The following is a 15,915-nucleotide window of genomic DNA, read 5'->3' on the forward strand; positions in this document are numbered from 1 at the left end:
GGAAAATTTTCCACATTGTCAGGTTAATGCCAGTGTTGTAGGTATAGTGCAACAAATTGGCACGGGGCACAGCAGCTGCTGGAGACTAAGTCTTCAGTGATATTGCTGCAATGTTGTCAGAGGCCACAAACTATACACAAATCTTAATTTAGTTTGAGAGATGTTCCCTCTGGCTAACTAACTAAAAGTTTATAACAAGACTACTTAGAAGATCCTCCCACCTCAAGATATCTAACCGCCAATTTTGCCGAGAGATGGCAATCAGGTCAACCACAGTTTGTCGCAGTTCATTGGCATTTCATTTATCAACTACATTTTGTACTAGGTCCTCCTGGCGTGGGTAGGGGGTTAATGTGGTGGTGAGGGGAAAACAGAACAACAGAGAAACCTCGATTCTCTGAATATCAGATTATCTGGCAAGATCACAAGGCCCTGATGCTCAACTAAACTATGTTATCAAGCATTCAATTAATGAAACAAAATACTCTCCGCCCCAGTCCTTCGGATAATCAAGGTTCCTCTGTCTAGTGAATAACTGTGGCCCCAGCACTCATCCCTATGGTACTCTAAAAGTTAACTGAAGTTAAAAGGTTGCCATCCTGAATATGAGGACTTTTTCCCAATTCTAGTCTTCCATTAGTTAGCTAATCCCTTATCCATACTAATATACCACTCTCAACACCATGAGCTCTTAAGTAGCCCTATAAGTACCTTATTGAATGCCTTGTGAAAATCTAAATATATTGCTACTTTCCTTTTATTTACCCTGTTAATAGCTCAAATAATTCTAGTAAACTTGTCAGGAATTATATCCCCTTCATGAAACTGTGCTGAGTCTGTGTTTCTAAATTTTTTTTTCCATTCTGTATAACAGACACTCACGTTCCCAATGAAATATGTTCAGCTAAATTGCCACTTTTCCAATGCTCTGCGACTATTTTTAGAATCTAAGGATTTTTAGAAGAATATATCAGTGCATCCACTAGGAGGAAATGAATAATTCAGTCACTTTATACGTTAAAATGGTGGGGAGGACTTTTTTTTTAGAAAAAATAGTTCCAAGTAGAATATGCCTAATGAAATAGTATTCAGTCAAAGTTGTTTATAATGTGTTGCAGTAAAAGTCTTAAAACCTGAAATGTTGTGTGACCCTTTCAGCCATTCACTGGAAGTTTGACTTTCTTTTAAAATTAAAATCAATCTCTACTGGTAATGCGACAAACCAACATCCAAACATCCCAATAAGAAGCAAAAATCAGCTATTTAAGCTCCATGTCTGCTCCACCGCTTAATTAAATGATGGTTGACTCAGAACATGGCAGCCTACCTATTCTATATACCCTTTGATTCACATGTTAGTCAGGAATTTATCTATCTCGGTCTTAAAAATATTCAAATATCCAACAAATATAAAAGATTGATGAAGAATTTATTCTCTGCAAGGATGAAACGGGTCATTATGATATGGTGAAAGTAATGGCGAGAAATAACCAGCTGAAACAGTAGTGGGAGCTTAATCTAGAAAGTTTAAAAGAAACCGATGAAGAAAATCTCAAACATTTGGTCAACAGACAAAGTGAATAGCTATCGTAACAAAGTTGGCACAGGCACAATTGACCAAATGACAATTTTGTGGCTTAAGATCTTTGATTCCACATTGTAAACACATTTAAATACAAAGATGACCAAGAAATTAGTTTATAAAGTAAATTAGGTTTCGATAAAACTTCTTGCCTTCAGAGGTTCTGTAAGAACCCTGATATTGAGTACATTCAAAAAATTGCACACAGTTCCAGGGAAACAGAATATAAATAACTTCCATGCTAAATGTCAAGCTTGAACAGAAAAGCGGATGTTGGTGATGCCAGGACTTCTGTCAAAGGTTAATCCAAATCACGTATTCTAACCGAGTCTGCTTTTGCTCTTGTGCTTTACTCATGAAAATTTTTATTTATTCTCAGTGTGTTAAGCTGGCAAAGTCATTCTGAAAAAATACTGGTACCGTTTTTAGTAATTAAAATGCTAAGTAAGGAATTAAAGTATTAACTCAGCAGTGAAGGGAGACTGTTGTATCAAGTCAAAATCAGTTCTCGTTGGATAGGATGGCATTACAACAACACTAATAATGGATTGAATGACAAACCAATTATGTTTATGAATAGTTTTCCAAGGTGGCAACAAAAATGATGCCAAGTCACTGCAGTAGGTGGTGGTGGAGGTAGAGGAAGAGAGCAAGAGATGTCGAGAAGATTAGAGACATACATGAAGGGCACCAATAAACCTGGCTGATGTGGAATTGTAAGCATTATTGAAGCTGCGCCTGTCAGAATGGGGAGCAGACATTTAGAAATTTCAAATGCTGATTGCTGTTGAAGCAACAGATGAAATTAAATTCTGCATCAAAACTGACTCCATAGGACATTAGCATTATCAAAAGACAGATGAGCTTTCGTAAAGATATGATTATTGCCTGGTTCTGAGTTGCAAGTTTTTCGAGATACTTGTCAAAGATCCTGAGATGATAAAGGGTTAATTTGTTCTGCTGACATGCAAGAAATTGGATGTCCTGAGGGGGTGTGCTTTTCTGTCTTGCAGGCAGATGTGACAGTCTAATCGTAAATGCTACAGTTTAAGGAGTAACCTAAATCACACATTAGATTGTTTCCAGAACAATCACTTTACATTATTTTTGGGTAGCATGTGACTATGGGGGAGTGGCAGAGGATTGTGTCTTGCACGTGATGAAAATGTGTTGCGGGAAAAGCGCAGCAGGTCAGGCAGCATCCAGGAAACAGGAGAATCGATGTTTTGGCCATAAACCCTTCTTCAGGAATGAGGAAAGTTTGTCTAGCAGGCTAAGATAAAAGGTAGGGAGGAGGGACTTGGGGGAGGGGCATCGGAAATGAGATAGGTGGAAAGAGGTCAAGGTGAGGGTGATAGGTCAGACTGGGGTGGGGGCGGAGAGGTCAGGAAGAAGATTGCAGGTTAGGAAGGCGGTGTTGAGTTCGATGGATTTGACTGAGACAAGGTGGGGGGAGGGGAAATGAGGAAACTGGTGAAATCCGAGTTCATCCCTTGCGGTTGGAGGGTTCCTAGACGGAAGATGAGGCGCTCTTCCTCCAACCGTCGTGTTGTTGTAGTCTGGCGATGGAGGAGTCCAAAGACCTGCATATCCTTGGTGGAGTGGGAGGGGGAGTTGAAGTGTTGAGCCACAGGTTGGGTTGGTTGGTCCGGGTGTCCCAGAGGTGTTCTCTGAAACGCTCCGCAAGTAGGCGGCCTGTCTCCCCAATATAGAGGAGGCCACATCGGGTGCAGAGGATGCAATAGATGATGTGTGTGGAGGTGCAGGTGAATCTGTGGCGGATATGGAAGTTTCCTTTGGGGCCTTGGAGGGAGGTGAGGGAGGAGGTGTGGGCGCAAGTCTTGCACCTCCTGCGGTTGCAGGGGAAGGTGTCGGGAGTGGAGGTTGGGTTGGTGGGGGGTGTGGATCTGACGAGGGAGTCACGGAGGGAGTGGTCTATACGGAATGCTGATAGGGGAGGGGAGGGAAATATATCCTTAGTGGTGGGGTCCGTTTGGAGGTGGCGGAAATGACGGCAGATGATGCGCTGTACATGGAGATTGGTGGGGTGGTAGGCGAGGACCAGTGGGGTTCTGTCCTGGTGGCGGTTGAAGGGGTGGGGCTCAAGGGCGGAGGAGCGGGAAGTGGAAGAGATGCGGTGGAGGGCATCGTCGACCACGTCGGGGGGGAAATTGCGGTCCTTGAAGAAGGAGGCCATCTGGGTTGTGCGTTTTTGGAACTGATCCTCCTGGGAGCAGATGCAGCGGAGACGAAGGAATTGGGAGAATGGGATGGCGTTTTTACAGGGGGCAGGATGGGAGGAGGTGTAGTCCAGGTAGCTGTGGGAGTCGGTCGGTTTGTAGTAGATGTCCGTGTTGATTCGGTCGCCTGAGATGGAAATAGAAAGGTCGAGGAAGGGGAGGGAGGAATCTGAGACTGTCCAGGTGAATTTGAGGTCGGGGTGGAAGTTGTTGGTGAAGTGGATGAACTGTTCAACCTCCTCGTGGGAGCACGAGGCGGTGCCGATACAGTCATCGATGTAGCGGAGGAAAAGGTGGGGGGTGGGGCCAGTGTAGTTGCGGAAGATGGACTGTTCCACATATCTGACGAAGAGGCAGGCATAGCTGGGGCCCATGCAGGTGCCCATGGCTACTCCTTTCGTTTGGAGGAAGTGGGAGGATTGGAAAGAGAAGTTGTTCAGGGTGAGGACCAGTTCAGTCAGTCGAAGGAGGGTGTCAGTGGAAGGGTACTGGTTGGTACGGCGGGAAAGGAAGAAGCGGAGGGCTTTGAGTTCTTCGTGATGGGGGATGGAGGTGTGCAGGGACTGGATGTCCATGGTGAAGATAAGGCGTTGGGGACCGGGGAAGCGAAAATCATGGAGGAGGTGGAGGGTGGTGCCCCGAACGTAGGTGGGGAGTTCTTGGAATAAGGGGGACAGGACCGTGTCGAGGTATGCGGAGATGAGTTCGGTGGGGCAGGAGCAGGCGGAGACAATGGGTCGGCCGGGGCAGTCAGGTTTGTGGATTTTGGGCAGGAGGTAGAAGCGGGCGGTGCGGGGTTGTGGGACTATGAGGTTGGAGGCAGTGGATGGGAGATCCCCCGAGGTGATGAGATTATGGATAGTCTGGGAGATGATGGTGGTGGGGGGTGGGATCATGGTCAAGGGGGCAGTAGGAGGAGGTATCTGCGAGCCGGCGTTTGGCCTCAGCGGTGTAAAGGTCGGTGCGCCAAACCGACCTTAGCCTGCTGGAACCAAGTCCCTCCTCCCTATACCTTTTATCTTAGCCTGCTGGACAAACTTTCCTCATTCCTGAAGAAGGGCTTATGCCCGAAACGTCGATTCTCCTGTTCCCTGGATGCTGCCTGACCTGCTGCGCTTTTCCAGCGACACATTTTCAGCTCTGATCTCCAGCATCTGCAGACCTCACTTTCTCCTCTTGCACGTGATGTAAAACCATGTATAAAGGGAGGACAGTTCACTTGTTCAGGGAGCATCTCTTGACACGCTCCGCAAGCATCGCAAAGAGTGCTAAGTGATCCTCCAAAAGCTTGTACTGGCTGAAATAAATCGTGGCTGTTCACAGAAGGTGGTGTATTGCAGTTGCACCAAGCGTAAGAGTCTCATGAAGGGAACCAAACAATCCCAGATATCATCTTGGTCCTGTTCCAAGCAGCATGGTCTTCTTCAGCATTAGTACAGTGAATGAAACTAAACACCAAAATTTTTGACCGATTCTCACTCCTGTGAAGGGCATTGATGAGAGAACTTCAAAATGAAATAGCCAAGATTATTTTAAAAAAATGTCTGCAGTATCCTGGAGGCTCAGATGATTGCCTGATAATGATGACTATTTTTCCATTTGGCAGACTAACTCAAATCACAAAAGTAGATTCTTTTTTGCTGACCATAGCCTTAAAAGGTACTACTTAGTACAATTCCTGCCCCACACACACAGTGCCACATTTTGAATCATTAGGTGCTTTTTTCAGATTTCAGTGATCCACTAAGTCCTTTACTTGATGATGCAGTAACCTTACCTTTTGATAAGAAAGATTTCCTTGAGATAAACATGGAGCAGAAATACAAAAGATACATACTTTTAACTCCTTTAACATGGAAATTAAAAACACAATTGAAAATAAATCTTCCATACCCCATTGCCAAAATGGAAGTTCTTGCTTTTCAACAAAGATAATGGAAATAAGTCTCACATCTGCAGCCTCTTAAAAATTGAAGGGTAATGACTTAAAAAGGCCCAAACGGAGGATACAAATTCTGCAGCACCACATTAATCATCAGATAATTAATGATTTAATCTGCATACATTTAATATATTTCAGCAATACTTTCCCCAAGTTATTGTAAGTCATTAGATCATCATCCCTGTTATAATGAGACCCATTAGGACTCCTTAGTACAGAGCACCCCAGATATGTTATGAAGACATGCCACTTGAGGAGCATTTAATTCATTCACCATTAACCTTTAGTCCCATACATTTTATTGTGGACACATGTTCTGGTAACCAATACAGAAAGAGAGGTATGCTGGCTGGTGAAATGTGTAGTTGAAACTTTATTGCTGGAACAGCACAGCAGGTCAGGCAGCATCCAGGGTACAGGAGATTCGACGTTTCGGGCACAGGCCCTTCTTCAGGAATGAGCAGAGAGTGTGGTGAAATGTGTACTAAGTTTCCTCTACCTGATGCACCAGATGAAGCCTTTTTCCAATTATGAGACTAAATTTCCAATTTTTTTTTTACCCACCATGAACTTTATTGTCCAAAAGCTCGGTTATAGGTTATAAACAAGCCCCACCTTAAGTCTATATAGTAGTAATTAATATCCCAAACTCCCTATGTAACAACAGATATTTGGATTACAAATGGCATACTTGGATTCAAAGTTTAATTTGAAGGATTTAATATGCTCAGTAGTAATCACCCTTCATTTAAAAGGTAAACGTAAAACACAAAATTGCAAGAACTCAGAAAAGATTTACAAGGATGTTGCCAGAGTTGAGCTAGACGGAGAGGCTGCAAGGGCTGGGGCTATTTTCGCTGGAGCCTCAGAGGCTGAGGGGTAACCTTATAAAATCATGAGGGCACTTTTTCACAGAGGGTGGTGCATGTATGAAATGAACTACCAGAAAGTGGTGGAGGCGGGTACAATTACAACATTTAAAAGGCCTCTGGATGCATATGTGAAGAGGAATATGGGCCAAATGCTCGCAAATTGGATGAGATTAATTTCAGATATAAGATCATAAGACATAAGAGTGGAAGTAAGACCATTTGGCCCATCAAGTTCACTCTGCCATTCAATCATGACTGATGGGCATTTCAACGCCATTTACCCGCACTCTCCCTGTATCCCTTAATTCCTTGCGAGATTAAGAATTTAGCATTGAAGACATTTAGCATCCCAGCCTCCACTGCACTCTGTGGCAATGAATTCCACAGGCCCACAACTCTCTGGCTGAAGAAATGTCTCATTTCCGTTTTAAATTGACCCCCTCGAACTCCAAGGCTGTGCCCACGGGTCCTAGCATTCTCGCCTGATGGAAACAAATTCCCAGCATCCATCCTTTCAAAGCCATGCATTATCTTGTAAGTTTCTATCAGATCTCCCCTCAACCTTCGAAACTGTAACGAATACAATCCCAGGATCCTCACCCTTTGTTAGGCCTACCATTCTCGGCATCATACTTGTGAATCTCCACTGGGGACACTCCAGTGTCAGTATGTCCTTCCTGAGGTGTGAGGCCCAAAACTGGACATAGTAACACTCCCAGATCCCTATGTACTTTGGCTTTTGAATTTTCTCACAGTTTAGAAAATAGCCCATGCCTGTATTCTTTTTTCCAAAGTGCAAGACCTCACATTTGCTCACGTTGAATTTCAGCAGCCATTTTTTGGACCACTCTCCTAAACTGTCTAAATCTTTCTGCAGCCTCCCCACCTCCTCAGAACTACCTGCCTGTCAACCTAACTTCGTACCATTGGCGTACTTCACCAAATGTGCCCAGTCCCTTCATCCAGATCATTTATATATAGAGTGAACAGCTGCAGCCCCAACATTGAACCCTGCAGGACACTACTTGTCACTAGTTACCATTCCGAAAGAGAACCTTTTATCCTAACTCTCTGCCTTCTACCAGACAGCCAATCCTCAATCCATGCCAGTGGTTCACCACGAACACCATGGGCCCTCACCTTACTCAGCAGCCTCCCGTCGAGGCACTTTATCAAAGGCCTTTTGAAAGTCTAGGTAGATAACATCCAATGGGTTTCCCTGGTCTAACTTACTGGTTACCTCTTCAAAGAATTAACAGGTTTGTCAGGCACAACCTCCCCTTACTAAATCCATGCTGACTTGTTCTAATCCGACACTGCACTTCCAAGAATTTAGAAATCTCATCCTTAACGATGGATGAGACTTTTACCTCCAATCGAAGTTAGGTTAGTCGGGATATAACTTTTCATTTTTTGTCTTGATCCTTTCTTGAACAAGGGGGTTACAACAGTGATTTTCCAATAATCTGGGACTTTCCCTGACTCCAGTGATTTTTGAAAGATTACACTTTTCAAATAGCCTCCACTATTTCTTCAGCCACCTCCCTCAGAACACTAAGACATAGCCCATCGGGGCCAGGAGATTTATCAATTTTTAGACCTTTTAGCTTTTCTAGCACTTTCTCTTTTGTAATGGCTACCATACTCAACTCTGCCCCTTGACTCTCCTTAATTGTTGGCATATTACTAATGTCTTCCACTGTGAAGACTGACACAAAGTATTTAAGTTCTTCAGCTATTTCCTTATCTCCCATCACTCGCCTTCCTGCAACAATTTGGAGTGGCCCAATTTCTACTTTTGCCTCTCATTTGTTTCTTATGTATTGAAACAAACTTTTGCTATCATTTCTAATATTACTGGCTAGCTTACCTTCATATTTGATCCTCTCCTTCCTTTTTACTCTTTGTTATCCTTTGTTTGTTTTTGTATTGTTCCCAATCTTCTGATTTCCCAATTCTCTTGGCCACCTTATAGGCTCTCTCTTTTTCTATGATACATTTCCTGACTCCCTTTGTCAGTCATGGCTATCTAATCCCACCCAGCCCCCCGATAACCTTTGGGATGAACCGCTGTACGGTGTCCTCAATTACACCCAGAAATTCCTGCCATTGTTGCTCCACTGTCTTCCCCACTAGGCTCTGCTTCCAGTCTATTTTCATCAGTTCCTCTTTCATGTCCTTGTAATTACCTTTATTTAACTCTAACACCATTACATCAGATTCTGACTCCTCTCTTTCAAACTGCAGACTGAACTCTACCATATTATGATCGCTGCTGCCCAAGTGTTCCCCGACTTTAAGATGTTTGATAAAATCTGGTTTATTGCATAGCACTAAGTCCAGAATAGCCTGCTCCCTTGTGGGCTCCATCACAAGGTATTCCAAAAAGCCATCCTGTAAGCATTCCATGAATTTCCTTTCTTTGGATCCACCTGCAACATTATTCACCCAGTGGACATGCATATTGAAGTCCTCCATGATCACAGTGACCTTGCCTTTCTGACATGTCATATTTCCTGGTACATCTTGAGCCCCTGGTCCTGGCCACTGCTGGGACATAACTGTACATAACTCCCAGTGTGGTTTTTTTTTGCCTTTGTGGTTCCTCAACTCCACCCACACAGAGTCCACATCCTCTGACCCCATGTCATTCAGTGCCATAGATTTAATTTCATTCTTAACTAACAAGGCAACAACACCCCTTCTGCCCACCTCCCTGTCTTTTCAATAAGTTGTAAATCCTTGGATGTTTAACTGCCAGCCCTAAATCCCCTGCAGCCACATCTCTATGATGCCTACCACATCATAATCATTCACGACGATCTGAGCTGTTAATTCATCTACTTTGCTACGAATACTATGAGCATTCAGGTAAAGCACCTTAATGCTAACTGCCTTAGCCTCATGATTTCTATCACCTCCATAGTAATATTTCCTAAGTTATCCTTCCTTTTCACTTCATTCCTAGTCTGCCTCGAACTTAAACCCTGCACACATACTAACCTGCTGCTTATCTTTCTACTTGACTCCATACTCCCTGTTGCTTTCCCCTTCCCTTCCCCCGACTCAAGTTTAAAGTCCGAGTGACCACCCTATTTAACCTTTTAGCCAGAACACTGGTTCCAGACCACTTCAAGTGGAGACCGTCCCATTGCTACAGATCGCCCCGGTTCCAAAACCGATGCCAATGTCCCATGAAATGCAATCCTTCTTTCCCACATCAATCTCTGAGGCACGTGTTTACTTCCCTAATTTTCTTATCCTTCTGCCAATTAGTATGTGGCTCAGACAGTAATCCAGAGATTATGACCAGAGGACCTGTTCTTCAATTTCCTTCCTAGTGCTTGATACTCCCCAAACAGGTTCTCCTTCCTAGCCTTGTCTATGTTGTTTTTGCCAACGTGGACCACAACAACCGGATCCTCTCCGTCCCATTCCAATATTCTTTCAAGCCAGTCGGAGATGTCCTGTACCCTGGCCACCATGCAGGACTCCCCATCAGACTCACAAAGGATACTATTTGTCCCCCTAATTATAGAATCCCCTATAACAACTACTCGTCTTTTTGCTCCCCCCTCATGAGTGGCCTTCTGCACCATGGTGCTGTGGTCAGCTGGTTCATCCTGTCCACAGCCCTTTCCCTCATCCATACAGGGAGCAAAAATCTCATACCTTTTGGACACGGTCAAAGGGTGAGGCTCCTCCACTCCTGAACTCAGAATCCCTCAAGTACAGGCATACCCTGTTGTTCCTGTTCACTAACTGAATTTGATTGGATGTGTGGTTGGTATGGAGGAGTTTGACTGAAGGTTTCTTTTCCATGCTTCAACTCTATTCACAGTAACTAAATGAGCATGAGAAAACAACAGGCAGAAGTTATACAAATAGGAAAAGCCATTCTTAGCTCCCAGAATCAAAGGAAATTTCATCAATGCAGCTATCACTACTCTCATTATATAAGCTTCTCATTCGTGGTGGACAGCTGTCAGCACTATACTGTTGATAAGGGACACACGAGAAAGAGAACGTTTTGGCCTATGAGCCTAATGCTGTATTCAATAAAATCATGGCTGATCTGATTGTGGTCTCAACTTCACTTTTATATCTGCAGCCCCATAACACAACTCCACACTCTATCGAAATGCTATTTAACTCCGCCTTGAATAAATTCAATAACCCAATCCCCAGTATTTTTGGGGGAAGAGAATTCCACAAATTAACAACCTGCAGAAAAGTATTCTCATCTGCTTTTAAAGCAAGACCTTCTATTTTTAAATTGATGTCTCAGTTCTATCCTCTCAGAATCAAACTTTTAAGTATTCTCAAAATCTTGTTTCAATAAGATTCCGTCACATTTTTCAAAACTCCAATGCGTACAGGCCCAACCTGTTCAACCTTTCTTCACAAGATAAACCTGTCATCCCAGAAATGGGTTGAAGGAACCTTCTTTGAACTGCTTCTACTGCAATTATATTCTTTGAGTGGAAACAAAATAAAAATCAAAAATACTCCAGACATTATCTCACCATAATCTTGTATAACTACCTGCAGTGAAAGCTCCACTCATATTCCATTCCTCAACAATATTCTTTGTGCTTTCTTAAGCACTTGACCATGCAGCAGTACCTCCTGTTTGCATTCTCGTCTTTTAAAAATATCAAGCATGTGCAATCGGTCATTTTTGCCATAAATGAAAATGACAAACTATGACATTCTTCGGAACTGCATGCCCCACCAACAGCAAAATCTCACCTGTATCTGCAAACCAGTTTCTTCTGAGTGCACAGCTTTGCTTTCTCTCTACATTTAAACATGCTGCTTTTTTATTCTTCCTAAAATAGACGTGCACATTTTCAAACATTATTCTCAATCATAGAATCATGCAGTATAGAAGCTGTCCTTTGGCCCATTAAGTCTGAACCACCAAAAATAAACTACTATCTGCACTTGTCCCATGGCCTTGAACATTAGGACTTATTTTCATTTCAAAAATATACTTATTCATTAAAAAGATCTTTTTGCATATACACTGTCACAAATGCAGTTCATTTCTGTACAGTAGCATATCAAATGTACAAACATTTGAATTTGACTCTATCCCAAAAAACCAAATGCATCTCTTTCATAAACAAGGCTACATTTACATGTACTGAGGCACCAGAAGGGTCCAGTAACTTCAGCAGGAAGACCTTTAACTGGGTTAGTCATACTGCGAAGGATTTAGAAGGAGCAGAATTCTTAGAAATTGCATAGAAGACTTTTTTTTTTAAAAAAGCTGGCATGTAGAAGGTCCGACATGAAAAGGCGGCGATCCTGGACTTAAGTTTAGGTAATGAAGCGAGGCAATTGATTGAAGCATCATCAAGGAGCATTTTACAGATAGCATCTTAACTCAGTCAGATTCAAGACAGTTATGGAAAGATGGAACTGAAACTGGGAGAAGGCTGATTTTAATCAGATCAGGTATAATTTCACTTGGGTGGCCTGGCAGAAGCTTTTAGGTTAAATCAGTGTCAGAGCAGTGGAATGAATTAAAGATGGAAATACGGCTAGTAGAAGGCCAACATGTTCCACTAAAGACAAGAAGGGTGCACAAACTCATGATAAAGAGAAAAAGAGGCGCTTATGGAGTCAGATAAGCAGAAGCCAGAGAAGAGTACATAATGTGCAAGGGAAAACGTAAAAGGAAATTAGGAGAGCAAAACTTGTTCCATGCCCTATGTTTGCAGGTAAAACAAAAGGAAAACCCAAAATTATTTTACAAGTACATGATAGACAAAAAGAAAACAAGGGAAAGAGTAGAGCCCATTAGGACCACAGTGGTAATTTGAGTGTGAAGCCAAGAGTAAGTTTTATGTCACTATTCACTAGTGAGGGACAGCATGTGGGTGTAGAAATCTGGGGGAAGTACTGTGGCAAACTTAAAGAAATTAGCAAAAATACAGAAGAGGTTCTGAGTGTTCTGGTAGACAAGTCTCCAGGGTTGGATGAAATGAATCCCACACTGTTGAGTTTGGCAAGGAAAGAAGTAGCAGCATCACTGACAATTTTCAATTCCACTCTGGCCTCAGGAGAGAAGCCAGAAATCTGGAGGGCAGGCAACGTGATACAGTTATTTAAGAAGGGAGCAAAGGCTAAACCAGGAAACAAAGCCGATCAGTCTACCTTCAGTGATGGGGAAACTGCTGGAAGCAATTCTGAGGGACAAATTAATCTGCACTTGGAGAAGCAGGGATTTAATAAAACCATGCTGACTGTTCTTGATAAGAGATAACCATTGATAACCAACTTGATTAAATTATTTGAAGAGGTAACTACCTGTAGGTAACAGCAATGCATTTGACGTAGTCTATTTGGACTTCAGCAAGACTTTTGAGAAGGTCGTGCTAGGAAGGGTGATAGTGAAAGTAATAGCCTATAGGAGCCAAGAAAATTTAGCTAATTGGATCTAGAATTGGCTGCATGACAGAAAGTAGAATGTGATGGTCAAGGGGTATGTTTATATCTGAAAGCCTGTCCAGTGGTGTTCCACAGGGATCAGTCTTAGGAGTCCTTGTTGTTTCTGGTATATAAAAGTGATTTAGATTTCAATGTGGGAAGGTTGATTTGTAAGTTTGCCAATGATATGAAAATGGGTGGGGTGATAAACAGTGAGGAAGATGCTTCCGATTACAGAAGGACATAGGTGGGCTGGTCAGACGGGCTGATTAGTGGCCAATGAAATTCAAAGCAGATAAGCGTGACGTGATGCACTTGGGCAGGATAACAAGGCAAGGGAATACATAAATAGCAGAACCCTGTGAAATACTGAGAATTGGATAGACCTTGGTGTGTATGTCACCGGTCCCTTAAGATAGTAGGACAAACAGATAACGTAGTAAAGGCAGCATTTGAGGCTGAACCAAACAGTTCAAGAGCAGGGTGTGATGCTGGAACTGTGTAAAATACTGGTGAGGCCACAACTAGAATATTGTGCGCAGATCTGGAATCTAGATTATAACAGCGGTGTGATTGCACTGTGGAGGAGGGTGCAGAAAACATGTTGCCAGGCTGGCAAGTGTTACTTATGAAGAGAGATTGGATAGGCCGAGATTGTATTTCTTGGAGCCGAGAATACTGAGAGGGACATGATTGAGGCGTTGAAATTATCAGGGACACTGGCAGTGTAGACAGGAAGAAACTTTTCTTTTGAAGAACAGATCAATGACCAAGGGTACAGATTTAAGAAGGTGCAGTAGGAACTTTAGAGGGGAGAGGTAAATTTTCTCCCCTCCTACTCAGAGGATAGTGGAATCTATAACTACTGTCTAAAGGGTGGTACAGGCACAAACCTCATAACATTAGAGTATTTTGTTGTACACTTACAAAGCCAAGACATACAAGGCTATAGGCCAAGTACTGAGAAGTGTGATTAGAATAGTTGGGTGCTTGTTTTGACTGGCGCAAACACAATGGGCCAAAGGGCCTTTTTCTATGCTGTAACCCTCTGACTCTAGGACTAAATAAAACAACCTTTAAAGTACACGTTTTGTATTTGATGTAGCTATAAATAAAAACAAACTCCTTACTATACCCTTATTCATTTTTGCATCTTCACAAGACACTTATTCACCAGGTTCATCCTGTATAAAAGTATTTTTAACTACACAGCTCTCCCTTGATGCCAATATGGTCATAGATGGCTGGGAATTGGTGCAGTTCATGTTTCTTGTCTTTCAGTGGTCTATGTCTATTCTGCATTATGTTTCCAACCAGAGAACTCAGACAAATTGACCTTGTCCAGCTTAAAACTATTTCCATACTAGTCTTGCAAACTTATCAGTAACTATTCTTACTACTGCTTTAGAACAGAGTTTAGAGCAAACTACTTAAAATTAATTTACATTTAGCAATTTTAATAATGCTAGTGGGAATAGGCTCATCTTTTCAAGAATAGCTCAAAAGTTCATAAAGACATCAAATGTATCTAAATTATTGCAACTTACTAAAACCTCACAAAAAGCATTGAATGCCGAAGTCAAGTTCTGTTGGTGTCACCCAGACCTGTAATCCATCCAAAACAGCCATTTAAGATTGCAAAATAATGTAAATAAGCGATACTTCCATGGAAAGCATGCAAACTCATCTCAAGTTTACACATAGATATTTTATAGGAGTCACTGTATAATGGAGAAATTCTGGTTGGCTTTCCCCACCTCTATCAGAGGCATATTGGTAAATTATAGCATCCTGTTTCCGAGTGGTGATCAACAAATTTGACCAACTCAAGAATCAGACTCGCAACCATCGAATTTAAATGAAATTTTATTTCAATTTGCAAAACTGTGGCCTCAAATGAAAAAGCCATCACACTGTGGTTTGGTTGAATAAACCTTGCAAAATATATTGTGATTTAATTGTGGAGTGGAGTACAGAAGTTCAAATGCTCAGTCACTATTTGCCACAGAAAGTTTATGACTTGTCTGTTGAATTGAAGTTTTAAATCGGAAAACACTAAAGATTGTAGTAAACCAAGACTTCAGAAAGCTACACATCCCCCTTCCCTAATTGGCTAGCTGCCTAAAATAGCTCATCTATTTTTAGCATGGCACTAAAGTACTGTATTTCAGAGTTGACCTCAGTAGTGAAATCTAGTACACACCGTACACACATTGCCAAAAATCAACAATTGCACCCTTGCAAAATCATATCCTCGTTTGTCTGATTTTTAACTAACACTTGACAAATTTACTTAAGAATAAAAACAGGCACAAAGTTCTGAATATCAGCAGTACTCTATGACAGCAATGATGCCCAAAATTCTGATTTAGAACACATGTGCATTAATCTGAAATAGAGATGTACAACACAGAAACAGACCCTTCGGTCCAACTCATCAATGCCCACCAGATATCCCAACCCAATCTAGTCCCACCTGCCAGCACCCGGCCCATATCCCTCCAAACCCTTCCTATTCATATACTCATCCAGATGCCTTTTAAATGTTGCAATTGTACCAGCCTCCACCACCTCCTCTGGCAGCTCATTCCATACACGTACCATGCTCTGCATGAAAACTTTGCTCTTTAGGTCTCTTTTATATCTTTCCCCTCTCACCCATTCCCCGGGGTGGGGGAGGGCAAAGATCTTGTCTATTTATTCTATCCATGTCCCTCATGATTGTCCCTCTATAAAGGTCACCCCTCAGCCTCCGACGCTCCAGGGAAAATAGCCCCAGCCTATTCAGCCTCTCCCTGTCGCTCAAATCCTCCAACCCTAACAACATCCTTGTAAATCTTT

At 42.4% G+C, this 15,915-nt stretch overlaps 1 protein-coding gene across 8 annotated transcripts in view; it reads right to left on the bottom strand.

The window, feature by feature from the left end:
* grb10b (growth factor receptor-bound protein 10b) overlaps positions 1–15,915 on the bottom strand; it is a 208,759-nt gene that overhangs the window by 162,063 nt on the left and 30,781 nt on the right. The window lies entirely within an intron of this gene.

Source organism: Chiloscyllium plagiosum, unplaced genomic scaffold (genome assembly GCF_037043375.1).
Source record: "Chiloscyllium plagiosum isolate Xiang-an unplaced genomic scaffold, Cpla_swu_hap1 HiC_scaffold_5, whole genome shotgun sequence".
NCBI classification, from domain to species: Eukaryota; Metazoa; Chordata; class Chondrichthyes; order Orectolobiformes; family Hemiscylliidae; genus Chiloscyllium; species Chiloscyllium plagiosum.